Source organism: Ambystoma mexicanum, assembly GCF_040938575.1.
Source record: "Ambystoma mexicanum isolate Mex_15411 chromosome 12 unlocalized genomic scaffold, UKY_AmexF1_1 Mex_chr12_unloc.1, whole genome shotgun sequence".
Classification (NCBI taxonomy): domain Eukaryota; kingdom Metazoa; phylum Chordata; class Amphibia; order Caudata; family Ambystomatidae; genus Ambystoma; species Ambystoma mexicanum.
The window spans coordinates 5,804,574-5,817,211 of NW_027182322.1; the positions used below are offsets into that span (position 1 = coordinate 5,804,574).

The following is a 12,638-nucleotide window of genomic DNA, read 5'->3' on the forward strand; positions in this document are numbered from 1 at the left end:
CATTATGGAAGCACATATATTTCTTTATTTTTATTGTATTTGGGGAGAGGGGGTTAATATAGCACGTCCAATGTGGAAAAGTGCTTTCCATAGCACCTTGCAGGTGGGCGACATCCAGAGCTGTGCAGTAGCCACCCATGCCCCAGACGTCAAAGAGAACAAGAAGTTACACATGTTGGAAGTGAGGGTGAGACATTGAGGAGATATGATCCCCCTATGAAGCCGAGAAAAGGAGGAGGCGTGAACGTGCATCCATGTATGCAGGTGAGAAGGGAAGGAACATTGGTCATGCATCCCTGCATGAGGGTGAGACAGGGAGGAGATATGATCCCCGTATGAAGCCGAGAGAAGGAGGAGGCGTGAACGTGCATCCATGTATGCGGGCGAGACAGGAAGGAGCATTGGTCATGCATCCCTGCATGAGGGTGAGACAGGGAGGAGATATGATCCCCGTATGAAGCCGAGAGAAGGAGGAGGCGTGAACGTGCATCCATGTATGCGGGCGAGACAGGAAGGAGCATTGGTCATGCATCCCTGCATGAGGGTGAGACAGGGAGGAGATATGATCCCCGTATGAAGCCGAGAGAAGGAGGAGGCGTGAACGTGCATCCATGTATGCGGGCGAGACGGGAAGGAGCATTGGTCATGCATCCCTTCCCGAGGGTGAGACAGGGGGGAGATAAAATCCCCGTATGAAGCCGAGAGAACGAGGAGACATGAACGTGCATCCATGTATGCGGGCGAGACGGGAAGGAGCATTGGTCATGCATCCCTGCATGAGGGTGAGACAGGGAGGAGATAAAATCCCTGTATGAAGCCAAGAGAACGAGGCGGCATGAACATGCATCCTTGTATGCAGGTGTGACATGTAGTCATCATGAACATGCATCCCTTTATAAGGACATAACATGGAGGACGCATGAACATGAATGCCTGAATTTTATGGTGGTGGCCTTCGGGTGATTTGGCGCGTGCAATTGGTGAAGAGCACTTCTCCTGCGCAAAAAAATAAATTTACTATTAGCACCCCGGAGGGAGCCTCTGCACTTCTTATAGGGAGAAAACTCTGCAATGGAAGGGGACAGGGTCAATAACAGCTGTAAACTCTCACAAGACCATCACTGCTCTCACACTTTCCTGCTCTCAGGCTGGCGGGCCATTATCGGCCCTGGCTGCCGCACCATTGCCAGGTTTGTGTAACTATATTATTTCTAATTGGCTCCACTTTGATGACTTTCATTTGGATTCTGACTTGATTATTGAGATCTTAAATAAGTGACTGGGGATCAGGTGTCCACTTATTCTCATGGATAACATCACAACCAAGCTTTAATTCAAACATGAGTCATGACATCACAGATGGAGTACAGCTTATGATAGAGGTGGAACGTCACATTGTAGCAGCCCAAGTAGCTCGCCGTGATCGTATAGTGGTTAGTACTCTGCGTTGTGGCCGCAGCAACCTCGGTTCGAATCCGAGTCACGGCATTGCGGTGAGGCAATGTCACAGCAGTTGGGCAGATATTTTAGAATTTCCATTAATACATTGGCAATCTCTGTGGAGGACTGAAACAATTCGATATGTCCTGTTACTGTTATGAACCTTTTGTTTCTTTAATGCTCTTTGCACACTTTTTCATCGGGTGACTGTAATGTATTTCAACCAAATCTAATTAAGAGCGCACTATGTGGTGACATTTGCAGTACATGAAACATTATAACACTGCCATTTACGTCAATAACCACTAGCTTGATTAAGACATATGTATTGCAGCGACAGTATTTCCCAGTTACAAATGGGAATAAAAACAACATCCGCGAGGGATTGAACCAACGACATTTAACTGATGTTGCCAATGGAGCACGTTACAGAGAGCGCAAAGTCCCGCCTTTACAGTCACACGCTGATGATAATACAGATGCTTAAATAAACAGGCATATCTGTGGACTTGTGGTCTTTCTACATTGGGACTCATAGTCTAGTCCTAGGCTATTGTAGGCACTGGCGTATCTTCTAGTGGAATGAGAGGCATTCTGTAGTCGCGTGAAAGGACCTTTCAAGTCAATCTGATCTGTATTGTCCTGTGAAAAAAAATGTTCTTAGACACAGTGAGGAGTTTTTGGGGATAATGGGAAAATCATTTCCAACTAAATGACAGGAATTTCTTAGTCCAATCATGAGGTGTGCTAGGCATTTTTATACTGTGGCGGAAAGAGAGAGAGTATAACAGTCATTATAAATAAAGGGCCAAGGAAGTGACAGTTTATGGAAGGAACAATTTGCACATAGTTTTAGAATTTGGTCAGGAGGAGGACAATGTGCTTACACATATGAAACATTAGAAGGTAGACATTATGGAAGCACATATATTTCTTTATTTTTATTGTATTTGGGGAGAGGGGGTTAATATAGCACGTCCAATGTGGAAAAGTGCTTTCCATAGCACCTTGCAGGTGGGCGACATCTAGAGCTGTGCAGTAGCCACCCATGCCCCAGACGTCAAAGAGAACAAGAAGTTACACATGTTGGAAGTGAGGGTGAGACATTGAGGAGATATGATCCCGGTATGAAGCCGAGAAAAGGAGGAGGCGTGAACGTGCATCCATGTATGCAGGCGAGAAGGGAAGGAGCATTGGTCATGCATCCCTGCATGAGGGTGAGACAGGGAGGAGATATGATCCCCGTATGAAGCCGAGAGAAGGAGGAGGCGTGAACGTGCATCCATGTATGCGGGCGAGACAGGAAGGAGCATTGGTCATGCATCCCTGCATGAGGGTGAGACAGGGAGGAGATATGATCCCCGTATGAAGCCGAGAGAAGGAGGAGGCGTGAACTTGCATCCATGTATGCAGGCGAGAAGGGAAGGAGCATTGGTCATGCATCCCCTCATGAGGGTGAGACAGGGAGGAGATATGATCCCCGTATGAAGCCGAGAGAAGGAGGAGGCGTGAACGTGCATCCATGTATGCGGGCGAGACGGGAAGGAGCATTGGTCATGCATCCCTTCCCGAGGGTGAGACAGGGAGGAGATAAAATCCCCGTATGAAGCCGAGAGAACGAGGAGACATGAACGTGCATCCATGTATGCGGGCGAGAAGGGAAGGAGCATTGGTCATGCATCCCTGCATGAGGGTGAGACAGGGAGGAGATAAAATCCCTGTATGAAGCCAAGAGAACGAGGCGGCATGAACATGCATCCTTGTATGCAGGTGTGACATGGAGTCATCATGAACATGCATCCCTTTATAAGGACATAACATGGAGGACGCATGAACATGAATGCCTGAATTTTATGGTGGTGGCCTTCGGGTGATTTGGCACGTGCAATTGGTAAAGAGCACTTCTCCTGCGCAAAAAAATAAATTTACTATTAGCACCCCGGAGGGAGCCTCTGCACTTCTTATAGGGAGAAAACTCTGCAATGGAAGGGGACAGGGTCAATAACAGCTGTAAACTCTCACAAGACCATCACTGCTCTCACACTTTCCTGCTCTCAGGCTGGCGGGCCATTATCAGCCCTGGCTGCCGCACCATTGCCAGGTTTGTGTAACTATATTATTTCTAATTGGCTCCACTTTGATGACTTTCATTTGGATTCTGACTTGATTATTGAGATCTTAAATAAGTGACTGGGGATCAGGTGTCCACTTATTCTCATGGATAACATCACAACCAACCTTTAATTCAAACATGAGTCATGACATCACAGATGGAGTACAGCTTATGATAGAGGTGGAACGTCACATTGTAGCAGCCCAAGTAGCTCGCCGTGATCGTATAGTGGTTAGTACTCTGCGTTGTGGCCGCAGCAACCTCGGTTCGAATCCGAGTCACGGCATTGCGGTGAGGCAATGTCACGGCAGTTGGGCAGATATTTTAGAATTTCCATTAATACATTGGCAATCTCTGTGGAGGACTGAAACAATTAGATATGTCCTGTTACTGTTATGAACCTTTTGTTTCTTTAATGCTCTTTGCACACTTTTTCATCGGGTGACTGTAATGTATTTCAACCAAATCTAATTAAGAGCGCATTATGTGGTGACATTTGCAGTACATGAAACATTATAACACTGCCATTTACGTCAATAACCACTAGCTTGATTAAGACATATGTATTGCAGCGACAGTATTTCCCAGTTACAAATGGGAATAAAAACAACATCCGCGAGGGATTGAACCAACGACATTTAACTGATGTTGCCAATGGAGCGCGTTACAGAGAGCGCAAAGTCCCGCCTTTACAGTCACACGCTGATGATAATACAGATGTTTAAATAAACAGGCATATCTGTGGACTTGTGGTCTTTCTACATTGGGACTCATAGTCTAGTCCTAGGCTATTGTAGGCACTGGCATATCTTCTAGTGGAATGAGAGGCATTCTGTAGTCGCGTGAAAGGACCTTTCAAGTCAATCTGATCCGTATTGTCCTGTGAAAAAAAATGTTCTTAGACACAGTGAGGAGTTTTTGGGGATAATGGGAAAATCATTTCCAACTAAATGACAGGAATTTCTTAGTCCAATCATGAGGTGTGCTAGGCATTTTTATACTGTGGCGGAAAGAGAGAGAGTATAACAGTCATTATAAATAAAGGGCCAAGGAAGTGACAGTTTATGGAAGGAACAATTTGCACATAGTTTTAGAATTTGGTCAGGAGGAGGACAATGTGCTTACACATATGAAACATTAGAAGGTAGACATTATGGAAGCACATATATTTCTTTATTTTTATTGTATTTGGGGAGAGGGGGTTAATATAGCACGTCCAATGTGGAAAAGTGCTTTCCATAGCACCTTGCAGGTGGGCGACATCTAGAGCTGTGCAGTAGCCACCCATGCCCCAGACGTCAAAGAGAACAAGAAGTTACACATGTTGGAAGTGAGGGTGAGACATTGAGGAGATATGATCCCCGTATGAAGCCGAGAAAAGGAGGAGGCGTGAACGTGCATCCATGTATGCAGGCGAGAAGGGAAGGAGCATTGGTCATGCATCCCTGCATGAGGGTGAGACAGGGAGGAGATATGATCCCCGTATGAAGCCGAGAGAAGGAGGAGGTGTGAACGTGCATCCATGTATGCGGGCGAGACAGGAAGGAGCATTGGTCATGCATCCCTGCATGAGGGTGAGACAGGGAGGAGATATGATCCCCGTATGAAGCCGAGAGAAGGAGGAGGCGTGAACGTGCATCCATGTATGCAGGCGAGAAGGGAAGGAGCATTGGTCATGCATCCCCTCATGAGGGTGAGACAGGGAGGAGATATGATCCCCGTATGAAGCCGAGAGAAGGAGGAGGCCTGTACGTGCATCCATGTATGCGGGCGAGACGGGAAGGAGCATTGGTCATGCATCCCTTCCCGAGGGTGAGACAGGGAGGAGATAAAATCCCCGTATGAAGCCGAGAGAACGAGGAGACATGAACGTGCATCCATGTATGCGGGCGAGAAGGGAAGGAGCATTGGTCATGCATCCCTGCATGAGGGTGAGACAGGGAGAAGATAAAATCCCTGTATGAAGCCAAGAGAACGAGGCGGCATGAACATGCATCCTTGTATGCAGGTGTGACATGGAGTCATCATGAACATGCATCCCTTTATAAGGACATAACATGGAGGACGCATGAACATGAATGCCTGAATTTTATGGTGGTGGCCTTCGGGTGATTTGGCACGTGCAATTGGTGAAGAGCACTTCTCCTGCGCAAAAAAATAAATTTACTATTAGCACCCCGGAGGGAGCCTCTGCACTTCTTATAGGGAGAAAACTCTGCAATGGAAGGGGACAGGGTCAATAACAGCTGTAAACTCTCACAAGACCATCACTGCTCTCACACTTTCCTGCTCTCAGGCTGGCGGGCCATTATCGGCCCTGGCTGCCGCACCATTGCCAGGTTTGTGTAACTATATTATTTCTAATTGGCTCCACTTTGATGACTTTCATTTGGATTCTGACTTGATTATTGAGGTCTTAAATAAGTGACTGGGGATCAGGTGTCCACTTATTCTCATGGATAACATCACAACCAACCTTTAATTCAAACATGAGTCATGACATCACAGATGGAGTACAGCTTATGATAGAGGTGGAACGTCACATTGTAGCAGCCCAAGTAGCTCGCCGTGATCATATAGTGGTTAGTACTCTGCGTTGTGGCCGCAGCAAACTCGGTTCGAATCCGAGTCACGGCATTGCGGTGAGGCAATGTCACGGCAGTTGGGCAGATATTTTAGAATTTCCATTAATACATTGGCAATCTCTGTGGAGGACTGAAACAATTCGATATGTCCTGTTACTGTTATGAACCTTTTGTTTCTTTAATGCTCTTTGCACACTTTTTCATCGGGTGACTGTAATGTATTTCAACCAAATCTAATTAAGAGCGCATTATGTGGTGACATTTGCAGTACATGAAACATTATAACACTGCCATTTACGTCAATAACCACTAGCTTGATTAAGACATATGTATTGCAGCGACAGTATTTCCCAGTTACAAATGGGAATAAAAACAACATCCCCGAGGGATTGAACCAACGACATTTAACTGATGTTGCCAATGGAGCGCGTTACAGAGAGCGCGAGGTCCCGCCTTTACAGTCACACGCTGATGATAATACAGATGTTTAAATAAACAGGCATATCTGTGGACTTGTGGTCTTTCTACATTGGGACTCATAGTCTAGTCCTAGGCAATTGTAGGCACTGGCGTATCTTTTAGTGGAATGAGAGGCATTCTGTAGTCGCGTGAAAGGACCTTTCAAGTCAATCTGATCTGTATTGTCCTGTGAAAAAAAGCGTTCTTAGACACAGTGAGGAGTTTTTGGGGATAATGGGAAAATCATTTCCAACTAAATGACAGGAATTTCTTAGTCCAATCATGAGGTGTGCTATGCTTTTTTATACTGTGGCGGAAAGAGAGAGAGTATAACAGTCATTATAAATAAAGGGCCAAGGAAGTGACAGTTTATGGAAGGAACAATTTGCACATAGTTTTAGAATGTGGTGAGGAGGAGGACAATGTGCTTACACATATGAAACATTAGAAGGTAGACATTATGGAAGCACATATATTTCTTTATTTTTATTGTATTTGGGGAGAGGGGGTTAATATAGCACGTCCAATGTGGAAAAGTGCTTTCCATAGCACCTTGCAGGTGGGCGACATCTAGATCTGTGCAGTAGCCACCCATGCCCCAGACGTCAAAGAGAACAAGAAGTTACACATGTTGGAAGTGAGGGTGAGACATTGAGGAGATATGATCCCCGTATGAAGTCGAGAGAAGGAGGAGGCGTGAACGTGCATCCATGTATGCAGGCGAGAAGGGAAGGAGCATTGGTCATGCATCCCTGCATGAGGGTGAGACAGGGAGGAGATATGATCCCGTATGAAGCCGAGAGAAGGAGGAGGCGTGAACGTGCATCCATGTATGCGGGCGAGACAGGAAGGAGCGTTGGTCATGCATCCCTGCATGAGGGTGAGACAGGGAGGAGATATGATCCCCGTATGAAGCCGAGAGAAGGAAGAGGCGTGAACGTTGCTCCATGTATGCAGGCGAGAAGGGAAGGAGCATTGGTCATGCATCCCTGCATGAGGGTGAGACAGGGAGGAGATATGATCCCCGTATGAAGCCGAGAGAAGGAGGAGGCGTGAACGTGCATCCATGCATGCGGGCGAGACAGGAAGGAGCATTGGTCATGCATCCCTGCATGAGGGTGAGACAGGGAGGAGATATGATCCCCGTATGAAGCTGAGAGAAGGAGGAGGCGTGAACGTGCATCCATGTATGCGGGCGAGACGGGAAGGAGCATTGGTCATGCATCCCTTCCTGAGGGTGAGACAGGGAGGAGATAAAATCCCCGTATGAAGCCGAGAGAACGACAAGACATGAACGTGCATCCATGTATGCGGGCGAGAAGGGAAGGAGCATTGGTCATGCATCCCTGCATGAGGGTGAGACAGGGAGGAGATAAAATCCCTTTATGAAGCCAAGAGAACGAGGCGGCATGAACATGCATCCTTGTATGCAGGTGTGACATGGAGTCATCATGAACATGCATCCCTTTATAAGGACATAACATGGAGGACGCATGAACATGAATGCCTGAATTTTATGGTGGTGGCCTTCGGGTGATTTGGCACGTGCAATTGGTCAAGAGCACTTCTCCTGCGCAAAAAAATAAATGTACTATTAGCACCCCGGAGGGAGCCTCTGCACTTCTTATAGGGAGAAAACTCTGCAATGGAAGGGGACAGGTTCAATAACAGCTGTAAACTCTCACAAGACCATCACTGCTCTCACACTTTCCTGCTCTCAGGCTGGCGGGCCATTATCAGCCCTGGCTGCCGCACCATTGCCAGGTTTGTGTAACTATATTATTTCTAATTGGCTCCACTTTGATGACTTTCATTTGGATTCTGACTTGATTATTGAGATCTTAAATAAGTGACTGGGGATCAGGTGTCCACTTATTCTCATGGATAACATCACAACCAACCTTTAATTCAAACATGAGTCATGACATCACAGATGGAGTACAGCTTATGATAGAGGTGGAACGTCGCATTGTAGCTGCCCAAGTAGCTCGCCGTGATCGTATAGTGGTTAGTACTCTGCGTTGTGGCCACAGCAACCTCGGTTCAAATCCGAGTCACGGCATTGCGGTGTGCAATGTCACGGCAGTTGGGCAGATATTTTAGAATTTCCATTAATACATTGGCAATCTCTGTGGAGGACTGAAACAATTCGATATGTCCTGTTACTGTTATGAACCTTTTGTTTCTTTAATGCTCTTTGCACACTTTTTCATCGGGTGACTGTAATGTATTTCAACCAAATCTAATTAAGAGCGCATTATGTGGTGACATTTGCAGTACATGAAACATTATAACACTGCCATTTACGTCAATAACCACTAGCTTGATTAAGACATATGTATTGCAGCGACAGTATTTCCCAGTTACAAATGGGAATAAAAACAACATCCGCGAGGGATTGAACCAACGACATTTAACTGATGTTGCCAATGGAGCACGTTACAGAGAGCGCAAAGTCCCGCCTTTACAGTCACACGCTGATGATAATACAGATGTTTAAATAAACAGGCATATCTGTGGACTTGTGGTCTTTCTACATTGGGACTCATAGTCTAGTCCTAGGCTATTGTAGGCACTGGCGTATCTTTTAGTGGAATGAGAGGCATTCTGTAGTCGCGGGAAAGGACCTTTCAAGTCAATCTGATCTGTATTGTCCTGTGAAAAAAAGCGTTCTTAGACACAGTGAGGAGTTTTTGGGGATAATGGGAAAATCATTTCCAACTAAATGACAGGAATTTCTTAGTCCAATCATGAGGTGTGCTAGGCTTTTTTATACTGTGGCGGAAAGAGAGAGAGTATAACAGTCATTATAAATAAAGGGCCAAGGAAGTGACAGTTTATGGAAGGAACAATTTGCACATAGTTTTAGAATGTGGTCAGGAGGAGGACAATGTGCTTACACATATGAAACATTAGAAGGTAGACATTATGGAAGCACATATATTTCTTTATTTTTATTGTATTTGGGGAGAGGGGGTTAATATAGCACGTCCAATGTGGAAAAGTGCTTTCCATAGCACCTTGCAGGTGGGCGACATCCAGAGCTGTGCAGTAGCCACCCATGCCCCAGACGTCAAAGAGAACAAGAAGTTACACATGTTGGAAGTGAGGGTGAGACATTGAGGAGATATGATCCCCCTATGAAGCCGAGAAAAGGAGGAGGCGTGAACGTGCATCCATGTATGCAGGTGAGAAGGGAAGGAACATTGGTCATGCATCCCTGCATGAGGGTGAGACAGGGAGGAGATATGATCCCCGTATGAAGCCGAGAGAAGGAGGAGGCGTGAACGTGCATCCATGTATGCGGGCGAGACAGGAAGGAGCATTGGTCATGCATCCCTGCATGAGGGTGAGACAGGGAGGAGATATGATCCCCGTATGAAGCCGAGAGAAGGAGGAGGCGTGAACGTGCATCCATGTATGCGGGCGAGACAGGAAGGAGCATTGGTCATGCATCCCTGCATGAGGGTGAGACAGGGAGGAGATATGATCCCCGTATGAAGCCGAGAGAAGGAGGAGGCGTGAACGTGCATCCATGTATGCGGGCGAGACGGGAAGGAGCATTGGTCATGCATCCCTTCCCGAGGGTGAGACAGGGAGGAGATAAAATCCCCGTATGAAGCCGAGAGAACGAGGAGACATGAACGTGCATCCATGTATGCGGGCGAGAAGGGAAGGAGCATTGGTCATGCATCCCTGCATGAGGGTGAGACAGGGAGGAGATAAAATCCCTGTATGAAGCCAAGAGAACGAGGCGGCATGAACATGCATCCTTGTATGCAGGTGTGACATGTAGTCATCATGAACATGCATCCCTTTATAAGGACATAACATGGAGGACGCATGAACATGAATGCCTGAATTTTATGGTGGTGGCCTTCGGGTGATTTGGCGCGTGCAATTGGTGAAGAGCACTTCTCCTGCGCAAAAAAATAAATTTACTATTAGCACCCCGGAGGGAGCCTCTGCAGTTCTTATAGGGAGAAAACTCTGCAATGGAAGGGGACAGGGTCAATAACAGCTGTAAACTCTCACAAGACCATCACTGCTCTCACACTTTCCTGCTCTCAGGCTGGCGGGCCATTATCGGCCCTGGCTGCCGCACCATTGCCAGGTTTGTGTAACTATATTATTTCTAATTGGCTCCACTTTGATGACTTTCATTTGGATTCTGACTTGATTATTGAGATCTTAAATAAGTGACTGGGGATCAGGTGTCCACTTATTCTCATGGATAACATCACAACCAAGCTTTAATTCAAACATGAGTCATGACATCACAGATGGAGTACAGCTTATGATAGAGGTGGAACGTCACATTGTAGCAGCCCAAGTAGCTCGCCGTGATCGTATAGTGGTTAGTACTCTGCGTTGTGGCCGCAGCAACCTCGGTTCGAATCCGAGTCACGGCATTGCGGTGAGGCAATGTCACGGCAGTTGGGCAGATATTTTAGAATTTCCATTAATACATTGGCAATCTCTGTGGAGGACTGAAACAATTCGATATGTCCTGTTACTGTTATGAACCTTTTGTTTCTTTAATGCTCTTTGCACACTTTTTCATCGGGTGACTGTAATGTATTTCAACCAAATCTAATTAAGAGCGCATTATGTGGTGACATTTGCAGTACATGAAACATTATAACACTGCCATTTACGTCAATAACCACTAGCTTGATTAAGACATATGTATTGCAGCGACAGTATTTCCCAGTTACAAATGGGAATAAAAACAACATCCGCGAGGGATTGAACCAACGACATTTAACTGATGTTGCCAATGGAGCACGTTACAGAGAGCGCAAAGTCCCGCCTTTACAGTCACACGCTGATGATAATACAGATGTTTAAATAAACAGGCATATCTGTGGACTTGTGGTCTTTCTACATTGGGACTCATAGTCTAGTCCTAGGCAATTGTAGGCACTGGCGTATCTTTTAGTGGAATGAGAGGCATTCTGTAGTCGCGGGAAAGGACCTTTCAAGTCAATCTGATCTGTATTGTCCTGTGAAAAAAAGCGTTCTTAGACACAGTGAGGAGTTTTTGGGGATAATGGGAAAATCATTTCCAACTAAATGACAGGAATTTCTTAGTCCAATCATGAGGTGTGCTAGGCTTTTTTATACTGTGGCGGAAAGAGAGAGAGTATAACAGTCATTATAAATAAAGGGCCAAGGAAGTGACAGTTTATGGAAGGAACAATTTGCACATAGTTTTAGAATGTGGTCAGGAGGAGGACAATGTGCTTACACATATGAAACATTAGAAGGTAGACATTATGGAAGCACATATATTTCTTTATTTTTATTGTATTTGGGGAGAGGGGGTTAATATAGCACGTCCAATGTGGAAAAGTGCTTTCCATAGCACCTTGCAGGTGGGCGACATCCAGAGCTGTGCAGTAGCCACCCATGCCCCAGACGTCAAAGAGAACAAGAAGTTACACATGTTGGAAGTGAGGGTGAGACATTGAGGAGATATGATCCCCCTATGAAGCCGAGAAAAGGAGGAGGCGTGAACGTGCATCCATGTATGCAGGTGAGAAGGGAAGGAACATTGGTCATGCATCCCTGCATGAGGGTGAGACAGGGAGGAGATATGATCCCCGTATGAAGCCGAGAGAAGGAGGAGGCGTGAACGTGCATCCATGTATGCGGGCGAGACAGGAAGGAGCATTGGTCATGCATCCCTGCATGAGGGTGAGACAGGGAGGAGATATGATCCCCGTATGAAGCCGAGAGAAGGAGGAGGCGTGAACGTGCATCCATGTATGCGGGCGAGACAGGAAGGAGCATTGGTCATGCATCCCTGCATGAGGGTGAGACAGGGAGGAGATATGATCCCCGTATGAAGCCGAGAGAAGGAGGAGGCGTGAACGTGCATCCATGTATGCGGGCGAGACGGGAAGGAGCATTGGTCATGCATCCCTTCCCGAGGGTGAGACAGGGAGGAGATAAAATCCCCGTATGAAGCCGAGAGAACGAGGAGACATGAACGTGCATCCATGTATGCGGGCGAGAAGGGAAGGAGCATTGGTCAT

The 12,638-nt window shown here is 46.4% G+C and overlaps 3 non-coding genes across 3 annotated transcripts; all 3 read left to right on the forward strand.

Moving 5' to 3' along the window:
- The first annotated feature begins 1,416 nt into the window (after nt 1-1,416).
- TRNAH-GUG (transfer RNA histidin (anticodon GUG)) lies at nt 1,417-1,488 on the forward strand. Its single transcript has one exon. It is a non-coding gene; the product is annotated as a tRNA-His (tRNA).
- A 2,279-nt stretch (nt 1,489-3,767) lies between these two features.
- TRNAH-GUG (transfer RNA histidin (anticodon GUG)) lies at nt 3,768-3,839 on the forward strand. The gene has a single exon. It is a non-coding gene; the product is annotated as a tRNA-His (tRNA).
- Nucleotides 3,840-10,937: 7,098 nt separating this feature from the next.
- Nucleotides 10,938-11,009, forward strand: TRNAH-GUG (transfer RNA histidin (anticodon GUG)). Its single transcript has one exon. It is a non-coding gene; the product is annotated as a tRNA-His (tRNA).
- Nucleotides 11,010-12,638: the final 1,629 nt, after the last annotated feature.